The 15916-nt window shown below is 38.5% G+C and overlaps 1 protein-coding gene across 1 annotated transcript in view; it reads left to right on the top strand.

The window, feature by feature from the left end:
* The window catches only part of ASH1L (ash1 (absent, small, or homeotic)-like (Drosophila)), a 329236-nt gene that overhangs the window by 27571 nt on the left and 285749 nt on the right, over positions 1 to 15916 (top strand). Inside the window, exon 2 of the mRNA XM_006861559.1 lies at positions 5307 to 5312. The gene's annotated coding sequence lies outside the window, so the exon portion shown is untranslated. The remainder of the gene's footprint in view (positions 1 to 5306; positions 5313 to 15916) is intronic.

Here is a 15916-nt window from a genome sequence, read left to right as displayed (position 1 = left end):
CTAAGATACATGTATTACTGAGAGAACTTGTCTGCGGCCATCCACTGATAGCAAAAACATGTTTCAGCATGTTTTATTTGGAATAAACCTGTTCTGTGCATGTGTGAACTGGAACCTAGTATCAATACTTTTTGACTTATCCATGTAATATCGTACCATTTCAATGATTAGTAGTATTGTAAGGGAAATCGTTGCAAGTTAAGGGTGCTGGATGGTTAGGAAATGCCTCTTAGTCAGTGAAAATTGAGTAGAGACCTGAATAATATGAACGACTAAGATTCGGAACTATTTGTAGGTTAAATATAAACCTTGAGCTGTAAGTGTCCTTAGTATGTTCAAGAAGTAGCAAGCTGGGGAAGAAGAATGAAGGAAAACAGGTAGAAGAGGAAACCAGATGATAGATAATGTTGGGACTTACAAACTTTGATGAGGATCTAGGCTTTATTATAGGTTTGACAGGAACCTATTAAAGGTTTTGAACAGAGAAGTGACTTGATCTAATTTGATTGAATTTGAAAGATAACAGAGGGGCAAGCTGGAAATAGCTGGCCCAATTAGAAGGTTGTATGGTAGTTGAGGCAAGGGAAGATGGTAGATTGCCCTTCTGTATAGATTATTTATTTTGAAGGTGGTGGTTGTTATTGTTAATTGCTGTTGAGTTGGTTCTAACTCAAAGCAATCCTATATAGAGTTTCCAAGGAGTGGCTGGTGGGTTTGAACTGCCAACCTTTTGATTAGCTGCCCTGTGCATATCCTGTAGCACCATACCAGGACTTGTGAGAATGATAATTACTCATGTATTGAATGTGGAGTCTGAGTAAAAAGGTGAGTTAAAAAATGACTCTAATGGTCTGAGCAACTGGATGCCATTTATTGACAGGAGGGACATTGTTGGGGAAGCAAGTTGCAGAAAGCAAAGAATACAGGAATTACAAATTTGGTTTGGTAATCTGACATTGAGATTTCTAAGAAATGTTTCATGTTGAGATGCAGGGTAGACATTTATACAAGTCTCAACATTTAGGCAATTATAAATTTGGGAGTTGATCAAGATAGAGAAACTATATAGAGTCATGGGACTAGATGAGATTATTTCATGAATGTAGGTAAAGAGATGAAGATCTTGGACTGGAATGTAGTGTATTCTTGACACTTAGAGGAATGCCGAAGCTGAAACATTCTTTTGGTAATTTTAGGCGTAATACCTCTTGGTCTAAGAAAACCTAGACCAGCTAATAGCGACCTCCTGTATCTAAGTATAACTGTGTTACATAGGAAGGAAACCATAGGATTTCTAGTGATTGATTTTTAGAAGTAGATTACTAGGCATTTCTTCCAAAGTGCCTCTGAGTACATTCAAATACCAACCTTTTAGTTAGCATACAAGCATGTTAAGAGTTGTAATACCTAGGGACTCCAAGAAAACATGGTAAGTCATAATTAGTAAGCAGTAAAAGAAAAAAAAAAGATTGGTAAATAATGACTAATTTTTATTATTCTTGAATGTGTTGCAAAGATGTGGAACACTAGTTTTTTTGTTTTTTTTGGTGGGGAGAACACTTATTTTTATATGTAATTAAGAGTCAGGGTGCTTGTTTCTATTAGATTACTTAAAGACAATAAACAATGGTCATTCCTTTTTTAGAGATCTATTGTGGATGTCCAATTAAGGTAAAAGCAAATATGTTCAGGTTTATAAAATAATGTGAGAAGTCAGAAGGCATGTTCCCTTATTCTTTATATGAGAACTTAACCTGATTTTGAAAATTTATAGAATAAGAGGGAGATCATGATGCCTCCTAATTTTTTATTCAGTCTTTTATTGGGGATTGTCAATCCTTACTTTAGAAACATCTTTTTCACTGATAGATTTCATGAGTAAACACGTCTAGTAATCTAGAATACATTTAAAAGATCCAGTACGTATAAACTTAAAGATTTGAAATAGGTAGATTTGCTGCATAATTGTTGTTGTTAGGTACCATCAATCAATACCACTCATAGTGACACTATGCACAACAAAATGAAACACTGCCCGGTCTTGCTCCAACCTCACAATTGTTGTTATGCCCGAGCCCGCTGATGCTGCCACTGTGTCAGTCCATCTCATTGGTGGTCTTTCTCTTTTTCTCCGACCCTCTACTGTACCAAACAATTTTCTCCAGGGACTGGTTCCTCCTGATAATATGTCTGAAGCATGGGTGAAGAAGTCCAGCCATCTTGGCCGAGGTTAGCAGCCTGATTCATAACCACTACACTACCAGAGCTCTTTGGTCTTCTTTTAGGTGTGTAAATATTATCCTATCACAGACAGTGTTGTAATTCAAGACAGATCTTGATATTTTCTTTGTGATGATGAATGTGACACTGTTCCTCTTCATTTTGTTATTCCCTTCATACTGAATCATGTATTTATCAGATTCAAAATGTCTAATACCCCAGTCCGTTTCAGATGACTAATGCCTAGTATGAAGTTCTGGTGTGACACTGTGGGTTAATGTGCTGGACTGCAAAGTCAGCAGTTCAAGCTCACCAGCTGCTTTCCGGAAACCCTGTACAGGGTTGCTATGGGTTGGAACAGAGTTGACAGAACTTAACAATAACAACAATGCCTAGGATATCGATGTTTATGTGTTCAGTTTCATTTTTGAGAATTTCCAGTTATCCTAGATTCATGCTTAGTACATTCCATGTTACAGTTATTAATGGATGTTTACAGCTGTTTTTCTTCATTTTGAGTTGTGCCCCATTAGCAAATAAAGTTCCCAAGGGCTTTTTACTGTATTTGTGTCATCACAGTCAACTCTAATTTGAGGAGGCAGCTCTTCCCTAGTCACATTTTGAGTGCCTTCTAACCTGAGGCACTCTGGCACTATTTCTGACAATATTCTGGTGTTCTTCATCGTGTTTCAATAGTCAATATTCTGGTGGTGACAGTGTTTTACTACTATTCAGAAGGTTTTCAGTGACTATTCAAAAGTAGTTTGTCTCTCCTTCTTAGTCTGCCTTCATGGAAGGCCAACTGAAACCTATCCATCGTGGGTGACGCTGTTGGTATTTAAAATACTCATGGAATAGCTTCCAGAATCACAGCAACATGCACACCACCACAGTTCAACAAACTGACAGATGAATGGTGATGCTGTAGTGGTATAATATCTAGGTATTTGTAAGGGTGTATTTTAATGTCTTTGAGGTATCTCATTTAAAGGAATAGACAATAAAGGCACTCTTAGCCATGTAGGTTTATCGTTAATGATTTTTAAAATGATCAAAGATCCTCTTAGCTCATGCAGGAAACAAATATTCTCTCTCTTTTTTTTTTTTTGGTAAATTATAGGTTTATTTTTATTTTAGTTAATGCGATCACAAGTTTTTATTTTTTTATTTTAAGGTTTTTATTGTGGATTGAGTGAAAGTTTACAGGGCACATCATCAGTTTCACATTCAACCATTCATATGACTTGTTTCATTACATTGATTATAATCCCCTCCATACATCATCAGTTAACAGTGTTTCTCTCTATCCTCTTTAGCTTCTTTTTTTTTTTTTGTGGGGGGGACTTTGCTTTTTGGAATTTACAGTCTCGGCTTTTACGGAAGGTTTTTACATTTATCTGTGGATATCCAAGGCTCATGTATGCGATTACTAACAAGCATAACTGAATAATCATATGAGGGACAATTTGATATGTCTGCTAGGTGGCTAAAGTCTGATCCTCAGAGCCTGTGGTTTGGACGGTCTGCAACGCTTGGGCCCACAGGGCCTTGAACTCCTGGCCGGATCTGCACGGTCTGCATCAGTTTCCCCCTTATTTATTGTTTGTTTAAGGGACGCTACCTTTCTTAGGCGGTCAGTGCGAATTCCTCCGTCTTAGCTGTCATCGAAACTTATTGCAGCATGGCATTGGCTCTGTCTTAGGTTGCCAAGGTTCCACGTGATCCTTACCCATCTCTGGTCACACGTCCAGTATAAACAGCCGCCATCCGAAGAAGGCAGGGAGGGAGGAGACCGGCTGGGGACCCCATACGCAAGATGTTGACGGACTACCACCTTCATGCAGGAGACAAATATTCTCTTGCTTAAGTACATGACTTCACACATGCTAGTCTACCTTCACCATTATTAGCAAAATGTTGGGTCCATCTGTTGAATTGGCACTATGCTTAAAAAGGCCAGCAATATCAGACCTTGTCAGCTCAGGAAAAGAAATGAATTAATTCCAAAACACTGAGAGCAAATATTTCTAGTTACAACATAGTCCCTCGTGTTGTTCTTACTTTTTATTTCTGTTATATTGAAATCACCAGAGGACTAAGGATCCATATCATGTATGAATTTTTTCCCCTCAAAGACAGAATCATCAACATTATGTATTACAAAAGGAGCTCTGGTAGCATAGTGGTTACGAATCGGGCTGCGAACCTTAAGGTCAGTGGTTCGAAACTACCAGCCGCTCCGCGGGAGAAAGATGAGGCTTTCTACTCCCATAAAGATTTACACCCTCGGAAACCCTGTACAGGGTCGCTATGGGTCGGAACCTACTCGAGGGCACTTAACAACAACAACAAATGTATTACAAAGTCAGTTCTCCTCCAGTAAATGGTTTCCTTCAAAGTGTTGGCAGTTCTGACCCATAACAACCTGTATAGGGTTTCCGAAGCTGTAAATCTTTGTGGTAACAGAAAGCCTTATCTGTCTCTCTTGGAGCAGCTGGCGGACTTGAACCACTGACTCTGTGGTTAACAGTCCAGCCTTATCCTACAGAGCCACAGACCTCCCTTTCCTTAAATAATCTTGTTGTTGTTAAGTACCATGGAGTCGGTTCCGACTCTTAGTGCCTTTGCATAGGGTTTCCGAGGCTGTAAATCTTTACAGGAGCCCAAAGCCTCATCTTTCTCCTGCAGAACAGCTGGTAGTTTCGAATTGCTGACCTACTACCAAAAAATTCTTCATTGTTTTGAGGCAATGCAAACATCTTAAATAGAACTGAGATGTAAGGATAGTAATATGATTTGGGATTTCAGAGAAACCTCAAAAAATATTTCTAGATGAATCTTTTCCATAAGGATTCAGAAACTATTCATTGAGACTTAGAACTGGATGGTTAAAAATGGCCACATCTTTGTTTCAGAGGTAATCCATGCTGTTATCTTAAATACCCTTTCTTCATTTGAAACACAGTTACATTTTTGCTAACTTGAGGAGCTTCATGGTGGCAATTTTAAGGAACCAATTTTAAGGGTTGTGTATTGGACTGCCAACTATGAGGTCAGTAGTTCAAATCTACATGCTACTATGCAAGAGAAAGGTGAGGCTTTCTGTTCCTGTAAAGATTTACATCCTTGAAAACTCTATACAGGGTTGCTATGAGTCGGAACCAAATCAACAGCACACAACCACCACCACAACGGGCAATTTTGATTGTAGGTCAAGAATCTCTGCTTCATAAGCATCTTAATTATGAATATTGCTGTTAAGTGCTGTCAAGTAGTTTCCAATTCAATAGCGACCCTGTATAGGGTTTCCAAGGAGCACTTGGTACATTTGAACTGCCCATCTTTTGATTTGAAGTCCAGTGCTGATCCTGCAGTGCCACACTGGGATTCTTTACTTGTTCTTCAATGACTGCTCTTAATTTATGAATAGAAATAAACTGTTGTAAAGAAGGATTCTACTGCTGCTTTTGAGTAGGTTCCGACTCATGGTGTCAAGTCTGTTCTTAAGATGGTCTCTGAATTCAGATGGGATATATTCAAGGTCATATTTTAGAGCTTTGGTGGACTTGCTTTAATTTTCTTCAGCTTCAGCATGAATTTGCGTATAAGCAACTGAAAAATCTGTTCCATAGTTGCCCCCAGCCTTGTCTTGACTGTTGATGATGTGCTTCTCCATCATCTCTTCCCACAGGTATAGTCAGTTTGATGCCTGTATATTCCATCTTTTGAGGTCCCATGTGTATAGTCACCATTTATGTTGTTGAAGAAAGGTATTTGCAGTGAAGAAAGGTATTTGCATGATAGAATTACCAAATTCTGTCATGAGAACTACAGCATCGTTTCTATCACCAAGCCATGTTTTCCAATATTTATTGATCCTTTCATTTTGTTTCTAACTTTCCCATTCCAGTCACCAGAAATTTGCAGTGCATCTTGATTGCATGTTTGATTAATTTCAGACTGAAGAAGCTGGTAGAATTTATCATCATTGGCTTTAGTTGTTCATGCATAAATCTGAATAATCGTGATATTAACTGGGTTTCCTTGCAGACGTATGGATATTATTCTGTAACAGACAGCATTGTACTTTAAGATAATTCTTGAAATGCTGTCTTTGATGATGAATCAAATGTCATTCCTCTTCAATTTGTCATTTCCCTTATCTGTGTGATTGTCCGATTCAAAATGGCCACAATATCTGTCCATTTCAGCTCACTAATGCCTGGTGGTGGTGGTGTGCCATGGAGTCTGTTCCAACTCATAGTGACCTTGCATAGGGTTTCTGAGGTTGTAAATCTTTATGGGACCAGAAAGCCTCATTTTACTCCCACAGAACGGCAGATAGTTTCAAATTACTGACCTTGAGATTAGCAGATTGACTTGTTAACTATGCTACTAGAGCTCCTAGGATCAATTTTATGTGTTCTATTTCATTTTTAGTGATTTCTAATTTTTCTAGATTCACACTTTGTACATTCAATTACTAACGGATTATTTGCAGCTGTTTCTTCTCATTTTAAGTTGTACTCCATTAGCAAATAAAGGTACCAAAAGCTTTGCTTGCATCCACATCATGAAGGTCATCTCTTTGAGAAGGCAGCAGTCCTTCAATCATATTTTGAGTGCCTTCTAACCTGTGGAACTCATCTTTTGACACTATATTAGATAATGTGTTGCTAGAATACTATTATAAAGTTTTCAGTAGCTAACCATCAGAAGTGTTTCACCTCTCCTTCTCCTTAGTCTGTCTTAGTTTGGAAACCCTGCTGAAACTTGTCCAACATGTGTGACTGCTGGTATTTAATAGAGTAGTGGCATAGCTTTCAGCATCAGAGTAATAAAAAGCCACTTCAGTATGTCAAACTGATAGATGAGTGGTAGTACAGGTGTTTTTACAGTGTTCATTTTTCTTCCTTTAATTTTCTTTTCTCCTTGGACTGGATAATTTTAATTGATTTTGCTGATTCTTTAATTTGCATGCTTACGTCTGTTTTTGAAATCCTTAAGTGAGATTTTTTATTTCCGTTATTGTAGTTTTCAGTTCTGCAATTTGTTTGATTCCATTTTTCAAGTTCTATCTCTTTGTTATTCTTTATTCATCCATTGTTTAGTTGGTTTTTCTTAGCATATCCAGTCTTTTTTAAGACAGTTGATTTGAAGTCTTTGATTTGTAAGTCCAATGACTATGCTGCCTAAGGGACAGTTTCTGCTAATTTCTTCTGTGAATGGGCTTTAGTTTCTTGTTTCTTTGCATGCTTTGTAATTTTCTGTTGAAAACTGGGCACTTTGAATATTACAGTGTGGTAGCTCCTAGAGATTTGTTTTTGTTGTTTCCTTTAACTGTAGTTCTTTATTGACTCTTCTTCATGGTATTTGTAAAGTAAGTATTCTTTGTTTTATGTGCTTGGAATTTCTTTAACTTGTGTTCAGTTACTGTTTTTGTTTTGTTTATATAAAATTTTAATGTGGTATGGGTAAAAGTTTATAGTGCAAATTATTTTCTCATTCAATAATTTATATATGTTTTGTGATAGTTGCAATTCCATCAATGTATCAATACTCTTCTTATTTTCTCCCTAGATTCCCGTTTTCCATTGGCCCAGCTTTCTTGCCTACTAAATTTTGTTATTAAGCAAAATCCTGCCTTTTTGGTCTGGTAAGGTTGATTGTTAGGAAGAATATGTTCCTCATTAGTGTTTTTGTTCACTTCATAGGTCTGTCTTTGGCTGAAGGGTGGTCCCTGGGAGTGTGTTCATTTTCACATTTGATAACTGTCTAAGGGCCACATTTTTAGGGGTCACCTCTTGTTGGCCAGATTCCTTGAATGTCAAAGGCCCCAATATCCCACTACCCCCCTTTTAAAAAAATTAAGAGTGAGAGGGACAAAAAAAAATCTCTTCACATCTGTACTGGGCTACTTGTTCCACTTCTAGCCAGTCTATTTTCAGTGACTTCTAATTTTTCTAGATTTACCTTTACTTCTTGCCTTCACCTTCACTTCCTGCTTGCAGTGAATGTAGTGATCAAGCAGAGCTGAAAGGTTAGACTCTACCCTTGGTCTTTTTGGAGCGTATAGCCTGGCCTGGCATGTACATGACATTTTAAATTTCTTAGTAAACATGGAGATTTGAATGACATAGTTTCCCAAGGGAACACTCCAGATTTTTCCCTTGGACTTTCAGTGCTTTACTGTATGCTTTGTCTATAATCTTTTTCCCCAAAAGGATGTACCTTGTTTGCCTTACAATGTTTTTGAAGGATATGATCTAACTTTTAACTCTGAATGAGTCCCAGGTTTAGCGAAATAAAGACAAGTGCTTTGCCTCAGTCCTTCAGGTAGCCTCCAAGTGTGTTTGAATAGACATAATGTAACTTTTTGTTAATAAAGTTTGCTTTGCTTCCTCTCAAACCAGGAACCCAAGTCCCACATTGGAAAGGTGGGATGTTGTCTTTAAGACCACCACCAAGCTGGGGAGGTGCTTGGGATAAGAGCAAGTAAAAGGGTCATGAAGCTTTTTCTTCTGTTTTTTTTCTTTAAAAAAAAAAAAAAATTTTTTTTTTTTAAATTGCCTTTTTCTTTCTTCATTGTTTACTTGATTATTGTAAATTTTTTAATGTTTTCCAGAGTTCTGATAAAGCTCATATTGACAGTCTTTCTTTTAGTATTCATTGTTTCTTGGGGCACAATCCCACAGAGCTGCCTACTCCATTATTTTCACTGACATGCTCACCCCACCCCTATGCATTTCTCTCTTTTTTGGGTATGTGTGTCATATAGTTGTTGTATTCCTTTTTTTATTTTAAATTGGTCATTCATATTGTTGTTGTTGTTATGTGCTGTGGAGTCGAATTCCGACTCATAGCAACCCTGTGTAGAGTTTCCGAGGCTGTAAATCTTTACGGGAGCAGAAAACCTCATCTTTCTCTTGCAGAACAGCTGGTAGTTTCGAACTGTTGACCTTGCGGTTTGCAGCCCAATTCGTAACCACTACGCTACCAGAGCTCCTTGGTCATTCATAGAGTTTTTAAAATTTCTTTATTGTGAATTGAGTGATAGTTTATATGGGAGAACATCAGTTTTACACTCATCTCCTCTGTGATTCAACAGCTTCTATTCCCCCTGTTTATTTGTATGTTTTATGTACACAAAAACACTCAGGAATATGTAATCATTTAAACAACCAAAGGGCACTGCCTCCTGGCCGCCAGCACACAGTCTTTCTCTTTACATGAGTTTAGAGTCATCAGCTGCTCTATCTCTCCATGCTCTCATCTCTGCCTCCATCTCTGGTTTTGCTGTTTCTCTGGTTAGGGCCCTATATTCTGCTCATGCTCTTATCCCTTGATGGTCAAAAGGTCCTCTGTTCCTGGAACATAACTTTTTTGTTGCAAAACTTCTACCTTTACAGTTGTGACAGTCGCATTTAGTCATGATAAATAATTAGTCTCTGTTGAGTCATAAGAATCTTATCTCCATGTTCTTTCACCAGACCCATCTAGACAAGATAAAAACTATTCAGTGGGGATTCTACCTCCCCCTGCACACGCTTAAACTAAACTCCCTCTTGAAAATTTGTAACCCAGTCACTTTGTGCCTTTATAACCCCCCAATTTTAGGTAGCCAGTGTGCATATCTCTTATATTGTTTTTCTTGTTAGTTTTAGAATAACTTTATATATTAGGTATTTTAATCTATTTTTCACATTTATTTTATTTTATTTCATACTATCTTTTGTCTTTTGTTTTTGTTCACAGTGTTTACAATACAGAACAATAACGCCTTTATGTAATTAAATATGGGGTTTTCTTTATGACTTAACCTCCCCCACGAGCTATAGAAATAGTCACATTACTTTTCAAGTATAGTCATGCAGCACTTAACGTCCATGATATATGTTCTGTGAAAGACGGCATTATACAGACATGCCTACATCATGAGCAATAGCAGTCAACTGATTTTCTACCTTTATGTTGTTTAATAACCTTTTGTTTCACTTACCAAAACTGTCTGAAATACTGTAGTGTATCTGTATTGTGTGAATAGCTAAGATACTGTATACATACTGTACTGTATTTCATATAAATACTGTATTTACATAACTGGTAAGGTAATATGTGAGTTAAATAGGTTAATAGAAGTAGGCTTCAAAAAGTTAATGGTAAAATGCATTATCTTTCCTGTAAATTTTCCATGAACTTTTTGAAGTCCCCTTACTGTATGCTACTGTATACATAATATAATAATGCACTGTAAATATATTCAAGTGTAGACTTGGGTTAATAAATAATTTGTACAGTGGAACTTGCACTAGTATTGGCTAACAGTATTGGGAGAGTCTAAAGACTATTCCTAGTATAGTTATGTACTGTATAAGATACTAAACTTAAATTCTGTACATATACTATAATACACTTTGCAGCTATCTGTACAATAGATAGTTTTCTCATTTTATTTCTGTAACCTAACATTAGGTCTCTTTGTAAAGTTTATTTTTAAGCCTTTAAATTTTGTATGTCATTTTAAAACGTTACGTTGTTTTTCCACTTTAATAACTTTTATTTAAGCACTTTCTTAACTTCTATCTCACACAATTTAACACAGATGATTAGGATCCATCCACGTCACTGTTCTCAAATTCTTCATGGTGTTCCACTGGAAGAGTTTTAGGTTTAGTAGTATCCATTGATGAACTGTCACCAACAATGATAATGTCTCATAATATGCCTGAAAGAAGCCCTAGTAGTACATTGTTTTAGATCTCACCTGCTAATCGGAAGGTTGATGATTTGAACTGCTCTGCAAGAGAAAAAAAACCTGGTGATCTGCTCGTATAAAGATTACAGCCTAGAAAACCATATAGGGGAGTTGTACTCTGTACTGTAGGGTTGCTGTGAGTCAAAATCAACTTGATAGTAATGAGTTTGGTTTGGTTTTGGTAATACCTGAAGGATCTGGCTGAGTCTTTTCTTGAAGTGGTATTGGCTTCTTAGGAATTTGTTCAGTGTTGTTTGCTTTTATGCATCACAACTGTATAAACATTCCTTTATTTGTGAAAAGTGTTCAGTGTTTAAGGTCCATCTCTTCAGCAAGCTGTTAGGTCTGCAAAAAAAAACCCTTACTAATAAACAACTTCTGTACCTGTTCTATTTCTGCAGTTTCTTTTTCCCTTGCCTCCCCTTCTGCTATTCACTCTTCTACCTCCAGCAATGCTTCATTTGTTAGTTCCTCAAGAACTACTATGAGTTCTTCAGTGTCCTTAGGAGCTCTGGTAGCATAGTGGTTACGAATCGGGCTGCTAACCTCAGGGTCAGAAGCTTGAAACTACCAGCTGTTCCACGGGAGAAAGCTGAGGCTTTCTGCTCCCGTAAAGATTTAAGGCCTCGGAAACAATGTATAGGGTCACTATGAGTTGGAACCGACTCCAAAGCACATAACAACAACAACAAAGATTTACAGCTTCAGAAACCCTATGCAGGGTCACTTTGAATCAGAATGACTCCACTGCATAGCACTACCACTACCACCACCGCCAAGATCTACTACTAGGAGTTCTTCAATGTCTTTATAGCTAGGTTCAGGTTGTTGTTTACCATGTCAACAGTACAACAGTAGCTCTCCTAATCCTTTCTTTCTTTCTTTTTTTTGAGAGAGAGTCAGGAATGTATTATTCTTATCTTATCCAGGAGGGTGCAGTGGCTCTGTGGGATAAGCACTGGACTGGAAACACAAGGTCAGTGGTTCAAACCCACCAGCTTCTCCACAGGAGAAAGATGAGGATTTCTGCTCCAACAAAGATTTATAACCTCAGTATCCCTATGCAAGATTGCTATGAGAGTCAAAACTGACTCATTGGTACTTAGCAACAACAGCAACAGTCTTATCCAGAGCCATAAGAGTCAATCCATTTCAATTGATATATATATTTTGTAAGTTTTTATTGTGAACTGAGTGATAGTTTACATAGGAGATAATTGGATTTACACCATCATTTCATTGCAATGATTACAATCTCCTCTATGCATCATCATTCAACAGTATTTGCTTCTCTTCCCTCTTTTTTGGGGGGTGGCAGGGGTGTACAAGAAACCGCTCAGGAATATATAATTTAAACAACCATAGGGAAAATTCTGCAAGCCTGCCTCCTGGCCACCAGCACACAGTCTCTCTCCATAAGTCCAGAGTCCTGAACTGCTCTCACTCTCCATGTCCTCATATCTGCCTCCATCTCTGGTGTTGCTGCCTCTCTAGATAGGGTCCAGCATTCTGTTTGTGCTCTTTTCTCTTGATGGTCCTAGGGTCCTCCATTTTTGAACTGTAAGATTAACTACTCTCCCGTTTTTGTTACAAAACTTCTACCTTACAGTTGTTAAAATTGCAATTTGTCATGATAACAGTTACTCACTATTGAATCATAGGAATCTTAGTCCGCCATCTCTTTTCACCAGACTCGTCTAGACAAGATGAAAACTATTCAGTGGGGTCTATACCTTCCTCCACACACACTTTTTTTAAAGTTTTTATTTTTTATTGTGTGATAATTTACATGGGGGAACATTAGTTTTACATTCATTCCATCATACATCGTCTCATTGCCATAGTTACCATCCCATCCATGCATCATCACCTAACCAAAGGATATACCCCACAGGTCACTCCCTCCCCCCACAGTCCTCAGCACACAGACTCCTTCCCTCCCTGGACCTCAAGTCCTCAACCACTCCATCTCTTTGTGTCATCCTCTCTGTCTCCATCTCAGGCCTCACTGCTTCTCTGGGTGGGGTCCTGATCTCCACTCTTCTCCAGTGATGGTACCAGGGGCCTTTGCTCCTAGACTGAAATGTTAATCACTCCCCTCCTTGCTATAAAATATCCACCTTACAGTTCTAGTCTTCACAATCAGTCCTGATAACAGTTATTCACCCTTGCATCAGAAGAGACCCATCTGCATTTCTTTTCATCAGCCCTTCCTAGGCAGGTTGTATATTACTCACTTGAGACTTTGCCATCCTCCCTGCCCTGTTGAGCTAGGCTCCCTCTTGAAAGCTTGTAACCCCCATTTTCGGTAGCCATTGTTCAAGTTGCCCATCCTTATACTGGACACATTGTAGCCCCTTTTTAGGTGTTCCAATCAGTTTTAGGCAGAATACGAATTTACAAGCTTTCTATGGGTATATTTCTGGCTATTCCTTTCTCTACTTTCCCGTGACTGTTTTATAATATGCCTGTAAAACCAAGATTCAAAAGTCAGCCAAGCATCTTAACATTATTCCCCCTTTTCCCTATTCCAACCATGTCCCAGTCTTTGTATCCCAGAGCCCTGTTGTTCCAAGGCTGTGCCTACATCATTTATTACCTCTGGCCCATTTAGCTCATTCTTACCTGTCTAATTTTTCTCCCGTCTGCATTCTTCCATTCCCCTCTCCCTACTTGTATATTGCCCCCCTCCCCAACACCCAACCTATCCTGTGTCTATTCCCTGCCCTGTGCTCCACCCTACCCTCCGGTCCTTAATCCTACCCCTATGCCCTAGCAACCTGTTAAGAATCCAATTTAGTGGAATAGTGTGGGTTCTTTTTTTTAGTCTTTTACAGTAGTGGTCCGATGCAGTATTTTTCCTTTTGTGATTGGCTCATTTCACTCTACACAATGTTCTTAGGTTCATCCATATTAGGAAGTGGCATGCAGCTTCCTTTATTTTTCAAGGTAGCATAGTATTCCATTGTGTGTATGTACCACAGTTTGTTTATCCATTCTTCAGTTGATGGGCACTTTGGCTGTCTCCATCTTTTTGCTATTATAAATAGTGCAGCTATGAACATTGGGGTGCATATATCTTCCCGTGTTGTGGCTCGTTTTTCTTGTGGGTAAATACCAAGTAGCGGAATTGCTGGATCGAATGGTATTTCTATTTTCAACCTTCTGAGGAAGCACCATATTGCTTTCCAGAGAGATTGGACCATTTTGCAATCCCACCAGCAATGCAGAAGTGTCCCAGTCTCTCCACATCCTCGCCAGCATTTATTATCCTCAACTTTTTGATCTTTGCTGTTATTGCTGGTGTGAGATGGTATCTCATTGTTGTTTTGATTTGCATCTCTCTAGTGGCTAGTGATCTTGAACATTTCTTCATATGTTTGTTTGCTGCCCAGATCTCCTCCCTGCTGAAGTGTCTGTTCATATCCTGTGCCCATTTCTTAATTGGGTTATTTGTCTTATTTTTGTAGATGTGTAGCATTTTTCTATTTATTTTAGAGATGAGTCCCTTACCCGATATGTATTTAGAGATATATATTTAGAGATGCGTCCCTTACCCGATATGTCGTTGCAAAAGATTTTTTCCCAGTCTGTGGGTTCCCTTTTTACTCTGTTGGTGAAGTCTTTTGATGTGCACAAGTTTTTAATTTTTAGTAAGTCCCACTCATCTCTTTTGTCTGTTTTTGTTTGTGTACTTTTCAAAATGTGTGGCAGTTTGTATATGCCCTGGATTAGTGCCCTCATGTTTGTCCCTGTTTTTTCATTGATGATCTTCATAATTTTGGGACTCACATTTAGCTCTTTAATCCATGTTGAGTTCATTTTTGTATAGGGCGCCCTCCACACACTCTTAGGTAAACTCCCTCTTAAAAACTTGTAAGCCAGTCACTTCATGCCTTTATCACCCTCCTCATTTTAGGTAGCCAATGTTTTAAGTTGTCTATCCCTATTTACTGTGTATACAAAGCGGATAAGATTTATATTTGATGTGAAGACCTTCCCTCTCAGTTGCTATTTTGAATTACTACATCCATAAGTATATATAGGTCAAGTTCATCAAATTGTAGTAATTTACTCTCATTTCCTTTATCAAAATTTGTTTTTCTTATCTTCCTTCAGTTGAGTTCTGATTATCAAGGCATTGAGACTAGGTCAAATGGGTACTATCTGCAAGTTTGGGCATTCTTGTACATCTCCCATCACTTCATATCAGCTGGATGCTTCACTCTCAGCTTTTGCCCTCCATGGTTATGTCATTCACTGTCCTTGGGCTCAGGAATCCCCAGGTCTCACCCTACTTCAGATCAACCAGCCGTTCCTCTTCTCTGTCTCATCTCCAATCCTTGCAATCTTATTGTCATGCATGTACAACTTCAGTAATTTTTTCATATGCCATTACATATTCTTTGGAAAAATCATCCCAGGTCCAGAGTTCTTTATGCAGTTCTAAATGTACTCTTTCCATAACTGCGTAAGTGTCTTGTCAGTGTCATCAGTTTGTCTGAGCAAAACCCCTCAGGTGGTGGTGATGTTATTGTTAGGTGCCATCGAGTCGGTACTGACCCATAGCGACCGTATGCACAGCAAAACCAAACACTGCCCTATCCGGGGCCAACCTCACTACTGTTGCCACTCTTGAGTCCATCATTGCTGCCACTTGGCCAATCCATCTTGTAGGGGGTCTTTCTTTTTTTCTGTGACCCTCTCCACCTTACCAAATATGATGTCCTTCTCCAGCAACTTGTCCCTCCTGACAGTATGTCCGAAGCATGAGAGACGAGGCTTCAATTTTTTCTTCAGTTCCCCCAGCTTGAGAAATGCTGAGCATGTTCTTCCTTTTTGGGTTCTGATTCCAGATCTTTGCACATTTTATCCTATCACAGACAGCATTTTACCTCCTGACTGATCTGGATATGTTCTTTTTGACAATGAATGCAACAC

The sequence above is a fragment of the Chrysochloris asiatica genome, unplaced genomic scaffold (genome assembly GCF_000296735.1).
Source record: "Chrysochloris asiatica unplaced genomic scaffold, ChrAsi1.0 scaffold00042, whole genome shotgun sequence".
Lineage (NCBI taxonomy): Eukaryota > Metazoa > Chordata > Mammalia > Afrosoricida > Chrysochloridae > Chrysochloris > Chrysochloris asiatica.
This window is presented reverse-complemented; position numbering and strand designations above follow the sequence as displayed.